At 39.8% G+C, this 9,074-nt stretch overlaps 1 pseudogene across 2 annotated transcripts; it reads right to left on the bottom strand.

Annotated features, from left to right (window-relative positions):
• Positions 1–4,363: 4,363 nt before the first annotated feature.
• On the bottom strand, positions 4,364–7,619 carry LOC149176442 (pentatricopeptide repeat-containing protein At2g22070 pseudogene; annotated as a pseudogene). 2 transcript variants are annotated; one of them, XR_016258068.1, is made up of 2 exons: positions 7,016–7,153; positions 4,364–6,926 (listed from the first exon to the last, which is right to left on the bottom strand). The product of XR_016258068.1 is annotated as a pentatricopeptide repeat-containing protein At2g22070 pseudogene, transcript variant X2 (transcript). The 2 variants fall into 2 exon arrangements; XR_016258067.1 differs by having other exon boundaries at positions 4,364–7,619.
• Positions 7,620–9,074: the final 1,455 nt, after the last annotated feature.

Here is a 9,074-nt window from a genome sequence, read left to right as displayed (position 1 = left end):
GCAACAGCGGTGATCCGGATTTAAACATGAACGCAACAAATTACAGAGATAACCATAAATACAGAGATACAACAGAAATAATACTTCATTTCATTAATGTAAAATACTGAAATATACTTACAAACAGAGATGGAAATAAACTAGCTCGGGCGATGGTAGCTTATCTCTGAGAAGAGATGTGGCGGCTACATGCCTTTGAATTGTCTTACAATGAGGCTTGAATGCCTATTTATTGTTGAGAAACAATGGAAAACCCTAACCCTAGGAGATGAAGCGCCAAATTATGGGCCCCGTTTTGAGTAAATTGGTACATCAACTTCTCGGGGTCATAACTTTGGCATATGATCTTCGTTTGACGCGCACAATGCCTCGTTAGAAAGATCTATCCGAGGACTACAATTTTGGGAAGAGCAACATCGGTCCATGCGCCCATGTTGCTCCCAGTTTTCCCAAAAAAAGTCGTTTAGGGCTTCAAAACGGCTCTGGAAGTTTAGGACCCGAAAAACTGCCAAAAATAGTAAATTGTGCTACAAATAAGGAAACTTAAAAACTGACAGAAACAATAGTGGGGGTCTACGTGGAATTGGCAAGTGGCCACCAATATCCACCTAGATCATTCCTTCCCCCTTACGAAGCAATGGTCCCCATTGCATTGAGTTCCTCCATGAGATGAGGAAACTTCTGCTGAACTTGGTCCCTAGTGAGCCACTTGCCCTGGTGAAGGAGTTGGTCTGCTTTGACAACTCAATACAATTGGATCTTTTGCTGGCAAGTGTGCTTGATCTGCGTGTCCATGATCCGATCAGTTGCAAATTGTTCCATGCAATTTGGATTTAACTCTGTTGGTGTGAGATGTTCTGCAATGTCGGATGTGTCTAGTAATGGTGGAAAGTATGGTCGAAGGCGGTCCACATTGAACACTGGGTGCAGGGTAAGGACTGGGGGAATGCTGAGCTCAAATGCATTGTCTCCCACAACCTTGGTAATGGTGTAAGGACCATATCAGTGTGGTCTGAGTTTCCGATAGGCTCTGGTAAGACGTTCATTTTGCAAATGCAACGAGACTTTGTCGTCCACTTGAAACTTGTGTGACACTCGATGTTGATCATGTCGCTTCATAACTGTCCTCTGAACTGTCTTACAATGAGGCTCGAAGGCCTATTTATTGTTGAGAAACAATGGAAAACCATAAACATCCAAAACCTTAACCCTAGGAGATGAAGCGCCAAACTATGGGCCCTGTTTTGGGTAAATTGGTACATCAACTTCCCGGGGTCGTAACTTTGGCATACGCTCCGTTTGACGCGCACAATACCTCGTTAGAAAGATCTATCCGAGGACTACAACTTTGGGAAGAGAAACATCGATTATGGACCCATGTTGCTCCCATTTTTTCAATAAAAATGTTGTTTAGGGCCTCAAAATGGCTCCGAAAGTTCAGGGCCCGAAAAACTGTCAAAAATAGCAAATTGTGCTACAAATAAGGAAATTGAAAAACTGAAAGAAACAATGGTGGGGGTCCAAGTGGAATTGGCAGATGGCCACCAATATCCACCTGGATCAAGCAGACCAAACAAATTGAGATCCACATGCACTTCATTAGAGAACTGATTCATGATGAGATCATCGATTTGCAATATTGTCCCAATTCTGAGCAAACTGCTAACATCTTCACTAAGATATTCACTGAGCAGAAACTTCAATTTATGCGAGATTGTCTCGGGGTGAAGGACACCACTGCCTAGCAGTTGTCTTTCTCTACTTTTTGCATTATATTTTGAGGGGTGGTTTTCTTCCCACTGGGTTTTCCCTCTTTCCTCTTTTTCATGCATTGTACATGAGTACTTAAATGGCCTTGTTGTCAGGACCCATTCATTTTGCATCGCACTCACCTAAGTTATGCTTAAGGCGGGTGTTGGTGTACATGCACCTAGTTAGCCTTAATTAGCTTCAGTTATTGCATGTACAACTAAACTTAACGTAGCTGCCTTATGTATTGATTCTCAAACGAATATTGAGTAGTCAAATTCATTCTCTATTCCAATTTTCTTTTTCAATTCTTGCGAGTTTGTGCAATTATTCTTCAGCTAGATCCTCATTTGTACTCTAGTAATTTTACAAGTTCGAAGATTATTTCAAGATGATTCCTTTTGCTAGTGCATAATCAGTCAAGTTGGCCAACCAAAAGTTTGTGTTGTTGAATGCGATGGCAGAGGGTACCCCAATTCTCGCAACTTTTTACTATTAGAAAAAACTCGTGTCCTTTGGATGAGTTAGGTTCCAACATTCCAACTACATAGAGTCAAAACGCTATTGTTTGGAAGGCTTCTTGGTATTTACAGGTTGTAATGGTAGTGTAGGCTTTTCTATTTACCTATGCATGTCCGGAAAGTGTGGAATTTCTAACATGTGCATGGGAGTCCTTGGCCAATGATATCCTGCTTTCAAAGTTTAATGGGCCATGGTATCTCGAAAGTAGTGACCTCCCACTTGCCCTTCTTGTAGATCTGCCAAAACTACTTTTGCAAATAATTTCTCTAAATAACACAGCAGTACCACATCATAATTCCTTGTTAAATGTTAATCGGGTTAATGTCCTAGATTTCTAATAGCAAAGTCCAACCTCTGCTTTTCTCAACGTACTGCAAACGAACAGAATAGCCACTACCATGGCACATCTCTCGGCCATGGAGCCATCATTCTATAGGTAGCCTTCTATCTTACACGACATGCACCATACTACCTCTCTTACACTTGGCTTCACCTTCAACAACTCCTGGATCTACTTAGACAAAGCAATCAAATTGTACTGGAACTGCACTAACCCTGAAGCTAACCCTAGGACTGAGTCTTTTATCAATCCAATTATAGATGCCAATGGCATAGTGAATTCCAAGGCTTCCTGCTCCATCAACATCTATTGTTGCAGCAACGACATGTTTGGATGAGGTACCAGCACACCAATAAACCATTTTTTATGTTATATCCCCTAGATATTGTAGCATACACCCAAACAGTCTCCCCAGCCTTTTGCTTTTCTCCTTTAATTCTGCAATGCTATGTTGTTCTGACTTTGGCTTCTAGACCTCCTTCACAAATTATACCCTCATTTGAACCAAAGTTACACCATGCAATGAGGGCGACCAGAAAACCATGAGATGTGGTCATTCTTTAATGACTTTGTACTAACACAAATCCCTTGGGTATTGGATGTTGTAACACAAGTCCCTTGGGTATTGGATGTTGTATCACCGGTGTTGCTCTACAGAAACACTTATAGAGTTGGATAACATCGAAGACTTTCATTATCACTGCAACAAAAAGCTTTAGTGAAATTTGCACAAGTATATGGAATAATAGCCCTGTGAAACAATCAACAGGTTACTTGGTTTATCACAAAATCATTCTTACACGTCAAAAAGCTACCATATTGCATGTCCACCAAATGAAATTCTGTATTTAGAAGAGTTAAGGATATAGGCAGATTCAATACTCAAGCAACAACCGAAGTTATTAGCATCAATATGAAACATGCAACAATGCCTTGACAAAAGAACTGGGTGGTTGCCTAGGATTAAAAATAATTGAAATATATCAGACAGGAAAACAAAGGGCATTTAGAACAGGAACCAAATGGTTGAAAACATAAATATATTGTCGTGTCAAAATAAAGCTTGGCCCCAGATCTAATAAGCACCGAGTGGGTTCAAAAAGAAATTAAGACACAAACTTCCCAGTACTTAAAGCATTGGTGTTAAGCTGGATATACAGTAATTATAAATAAATAAATATAGATAGATAAATAATACTCTATTATTAAGGTCACAACCTAGCAAGACCCCAAATTGACGTATGGCAACCCCTTGTTTGTAGAAAAAGGAACCCCCACCCACGATATATAATATATATAAAACTAACACACACATATATACTCCAGAACTATTAAGCACCAAGTGGGATCAAAAAGAAAGAGAAACAAACCTCCTTGCACTTAAAGCACCAGGGTTAAGATGCATCTAGAGTAACAGTCAGCCTTTTCTGATATTTTCTTGCGCTCCATCTTTTATTCATTTTAATTTATAAAAATTACACACGATGCATTTTACCCATACTGTGCTGTAGAATATACCTCACTTCTCAGGTGCAACAATTATGAATATAATTTCACTTATGCTATCAGGAATATAAAAGAAGCAAGTCTGTTTTTTCTAAAACTGAACTCAAAACGTATACATAACTCGAGGGCGATTAAACTTGCTTCTTTTTGCCACGAATGACAAAAATTCTCCATGAGGTCTTGATCTCAATCATTATTACTGTGAAAATTGTCCAAATGCAGTGTCGAATCTTCATTTTGTTTACATTCTTATCAGGATATTCGTTTATTGCTGAAGCTAGCAAGATAAGCAGTTGTAAATAGATATGCGTAAGTTCTAAAATCTTGAAAATCTTCCAAGAAATGGGCTAGAAAGCGTTCCCAGGACAATCCATAATTATGCCAAGGTGGTTCTTCTTGTTCCTTTAGTCCATTCCAGAAAAAGGTACAGACTGTTCTGTAAAGTAAACACAGCAAGGCTGGCTCAACTCAAGACTTACCATAAGCATAATGTTTCTATTACACAAGCCAATGCTCTTGCCTGTTTCAGCTTGGATTACCAATAATCCCCACAAGAACATGTTCCATCCTTGAAATGGTGAAAACGGTTAGCATCTCGTACAACAATATCCCGCCCAACAATCTTGGAAATCAGCTTGATTGCTGAGTGGCAATCACCACACACTCGAAGATTCTTTATAACCCGAATAGGCATTCCAGGAGACGTGTTAATAAGACCAAATGCAATCGCCAACTTCTCACTGTGGTGACCCAGAATGTGTTCCTTTTGCTCCTCCTCAACATCATTCAGTGCAAACATTCTGTGAGGTTCATAACCCACCTCCTTCATCTGCCCAGACAATCTCTCCAACTCTGCATAAATCTCTTCTGTTTGTGGATGAGATCTGTCCCCTATGAGAAAAGAATACATCTTTTTGTTGACCTCAATCCAGCTACATCCAGGCATCTTTTTTACCCCCCTATCTTTCATCAGTTTCCGCACCTTTTCAATGTCATTCCATCTGCCAGCAGCTGCATACAGATTTGACAGAAGCACATAAGTTGCGGGCTTTTGGGGATCCAACTCAAAAAGGCGTTCTGCAACAAGTTCCCCAAGCCCTATATTGCCATGAATTCGACAGGCACCAAGTAATGATCCCCAAACTGCGGGTTCAGGTTTTATTGGCATTTTGTTGATAAAGTCATGTGCCTCATTTAGGAACCCAGCTCGACCAAGGAGATCAACCATACAGCAATAGTGCTCCATTACAGGTGTAATATGATAATATTGAATCATGCGCTCAAAGTACTGCCAGCCACGATCCACTAGACCTGCATGGCAACAGGCCGACAGAACACCAATAAAAGTGACACGGCTTGGCTTCACGCCAATGTTTTCCATTTGATCAAATATTTGGAGAGCCTCCTTACCACAACCGTGCATGGCATAAGCTACAATCATTGCAGTCCAGAAGACCACATCCCGCCCAGGCATATTATCAAATACTTTCTGAGCGTCTTCTATACTCCCACATTTGGCATACATGTCTACAAGAGCACTCCCCACAAATACATCACGTTGAAACCCACTTCTAATTGTGTATTCGTGAACCCGCTTTCCTTGCTCTAAAGCTGCCAAATTAGCAAATGCTGGGAGAATGCTGGCAAAGGTGTCTGGATTCGGCTTCAACCCGGTCAGTTGCATTTGTTGGAAAAAATTCAAAGCTTCATTAAAATGCCCATTCTGTGCATAGCCTGCGATCATTGCATTCCACGAGACTACAGTCCGTTCAGGGATTTTTTCAAAGAGCTTTAATGCCTCGTCAAGACAACCATTGTGTGCATACCCCACAATAATTGCATTCCATGAAACAACATTCAATTCCGGCATTTTGTCAAACACTCTCTGCGCATTTTCCAGGCTCCCAGATTTCCCATACATGTATACAAGGGCACTACCCACAAAGACATCATCTTGAAGCCCGCGTCTCACTACCTCTGCATGAATCTCTTTCCCATGGTTAAGTGCTCCCAAGTTGGAACATGCTTGGAGAACACCAGTAAAAGTGAACTGATTGGGTTGGATACCCATTCGTTGCATTTGGCAGAACAACACCAATGCCTTTTGGCCATACCCATTCTGTGCACATGCTGTGATTACCGTTGTCCATGAAACAATATCTCTTTCCGGTGTTTCATTAAACAACTTCAGGGCTTCCTCAATATTCCCATCCTGTGCATATCCTGCAACCAATGCATTCCACGAAACAACATCTCTTTCAGGCATTTGCTGAAACAACTTCAAGGCCTCGTCGAAACGCCTATTCTGGGCATAACCTCCAATCATGGCATTCCATGAGACCACATTTCGTTGCGGCATTTGATCAAACACTTGCCGTGCATCCTCTATACACCCACATTTCACATACATGTCTACAAGAGCACTTCCAACAAAGACATTGGACTCCAGACCACTCCTCAAGATGTCCTCATGGATCTCTTTTCCATGGTCCAGAGTTGCCAAGCCAGCACATACCGGGAGAACACTCGTAAAGGTGAATTCATTCGGTTGAACACCCATTTTCTTCATTTGATAATACATTCTCAAAGCCTCCTCGCTGAACCCACGCCTCGCATAAGCCGCAATCAAGGCGGTCCACGAGACCACATTTTTCTTGGGCATTTCGTCAAACACTTTATGAGCATCAACCAGACTTCCGCACTTGGTATACATGACCATAAGCGTGTTACTCAGGAATAAGTTTGGCTCAAATCCTGTTTGAATCATGTGGGCATGGACTAAGTTGCCGTGGAACTTGCTAAAACATCCCTGCAATAGAGAAACATAGATGTCAGAATCTGCCCAAATATCTATGTGCTGCAGAATTTGGAGTGCTTCATTCAATCGGCTCTGCTTACAGATCCTTTTCACGTCTCCACTCATGTCGATGACATCCAAATTAATCATATTTCCATTGCCATCAGGTTTTTTGGTTTCAGAATCATCCTGGGGAAAGAAAAGGTTGCCATTGGAGTCTTGGAGGGTAAGTATAGACGCTCCAAAAAATGCCATTCTCTTCTGCTGTAATCTCCTTGGTTGCGCCGTTGCCAAATTTGCAGCAGCTTTTATATTCATTTTCACATGCCATTGCAGTTGAATGATTAAGAGGGTTTTAGCCGAAGACAAATTATAGGCATCAGTAAAATGAGAAGTTGTTCACATGTTCACTGCGAAAGCGATTGTCTCAGTGAGCCCTCAGATCAGAAATTAAGTACTCTACAAACGGGCCGAATTCGTAAGGGATCATTCAATGCATGAATACAAACTAGACAAGATGCTTGCCTCAGAGTGAGGTGCAATTGTTATGAATGCAGATTTGGGAGCCTTGAACAGTGGTGCGGGATACCAACTTTGACACGAGGTCTGCAAGCGTTTGTCTAATTGTTTCATTTGCCTAGTAAAATTCCTCTGAGAATCTCTTTAGCACTTGAACATTATCAGTGTAGTTTAGATCAGTGTAGTTTAGAATGAATGTAAGTAAACATTATCATGGTTCCGTATTAAAAATCTAAATAACAAATTTGAAAAAAGAACGCACATGCATACAACATTTAAATAAATGGCATAGAAATTACTTTCGCTCTCGCTGTGCTAAGAGTTCGTCTTTCTCCGATCAAAGGAAACTGTTTCTGTTTGGCTAAGAGCTTGTCTTCTTTCGATGTAAGGAAACAGGGAAACGGCCCAAGACCCAGAGGTATTTGGCAGGGGCGAAAGCCGGCCCATTATGGACTATCAACGGGTTATTCAAGGTGGTGTGGTTTTCCTTGATTAATAGTGATGAGTCAACCTGCATTTACCGCTAGCAACTAGAGATAGTCGTCCTGTGTGACAACTAAGTCCTCATTTGACAACTAAGTTATGATAAGTTTTCCCACTTCTGAAAAAGACATTAAAATATAAAACTCGCAGTGGGAGAAATTAAATCCTTATATCCAACCACTTAATTACACTGTAAATTTATGAGATTACACGCTTAAGGCCTCCCTCTATGAGTTTTCATTGTTGTCAATAATTTTTGTGCCAATTGTTTTGTATATGAAGTTGCCAAGTTTTACTCTTTGTTGTGTATTTCTTCCTTCCTTCCTACTTTCTTTTTGGTCTTCTCTTTTCGCATTTTTTCATTCTTTTTCTCTTTTTCCAGGAGAGTAATTTCCTTATTCAGAATCTTTGTCTTTGAGATTTAATATTTTAATAGTTATAGGTCTCTTCATTAAACTCTAATGAACTTTATCAATTCAAGATATTTTTTAAGGATTCAAATATTATGCCTATAGATAATATTGCAGAGAATTGTTTTAGTTTGAAAAAGCATACATATAGGATGTAGTTGAATATTCAATGAAAAACACATAATTTAGTATTAAAAATTGTAAAATTTTGGAAAACATCTTCAATTTAATCATATATGTAAAAAATAGGTGAATTTTTAACCAAATTGATGAATATTTCTTTCAAAAAATGTCCAAAAAATACCCAATTGGCGAAATTTTGCCCCTAAAAATTTCCTTGCACTAAATAAATAAGGTTCGAACTCATAAAATACACAAGTAGTAGCATTTAAACGATTTCCACAAATCAAAATGAAATCCATAAGAAAAGCAATCCAATCAATAATTGACTTGCTATCAAAATCACATTTAGACAAAGACAACACAAAAATTGTGAGGGGGCTCTTTAAAGATTAAGCGTATGTCAAAAAATTCAAAGATGCATATAGGAAGGGAGACATTGACTTAAGGCTAAGGATTGAGTGGCTCATAGGTAATCCCAAGGGTGAAGAATTACATCAACACACTCTTCTAATATGTCTTGGGGAGAATATAAACCATTGATCTAAGAGGAAGAATGCATAGTTCATAAACCATCTTGGAGTTATGAACAAGTTGATGTTTTTCTATCCCGAATCATCTCGAGGGA

This window comes from Pinus tabuliformis, chromosome 4_1 (genome assembly GCF_031772625.1).
Source record: "Pinus tabuliformis cultivar Carrire ecotype Pingquan chromosome 4_1, CPIR1, whole genome shotgun sequence".
Classification (NCBI taxonomy): domain Eukaryota; kingdom Viridiplantae; phylum Streptophyta; class Pinopsida; order Pinales; family Pinaceae; genus Pinus; species Pinus tabuliformis.
Note: the sequence above shows the minus strand (reverse complement) of the source record. Positions and strands in the feature narration are given on the sequence as shown.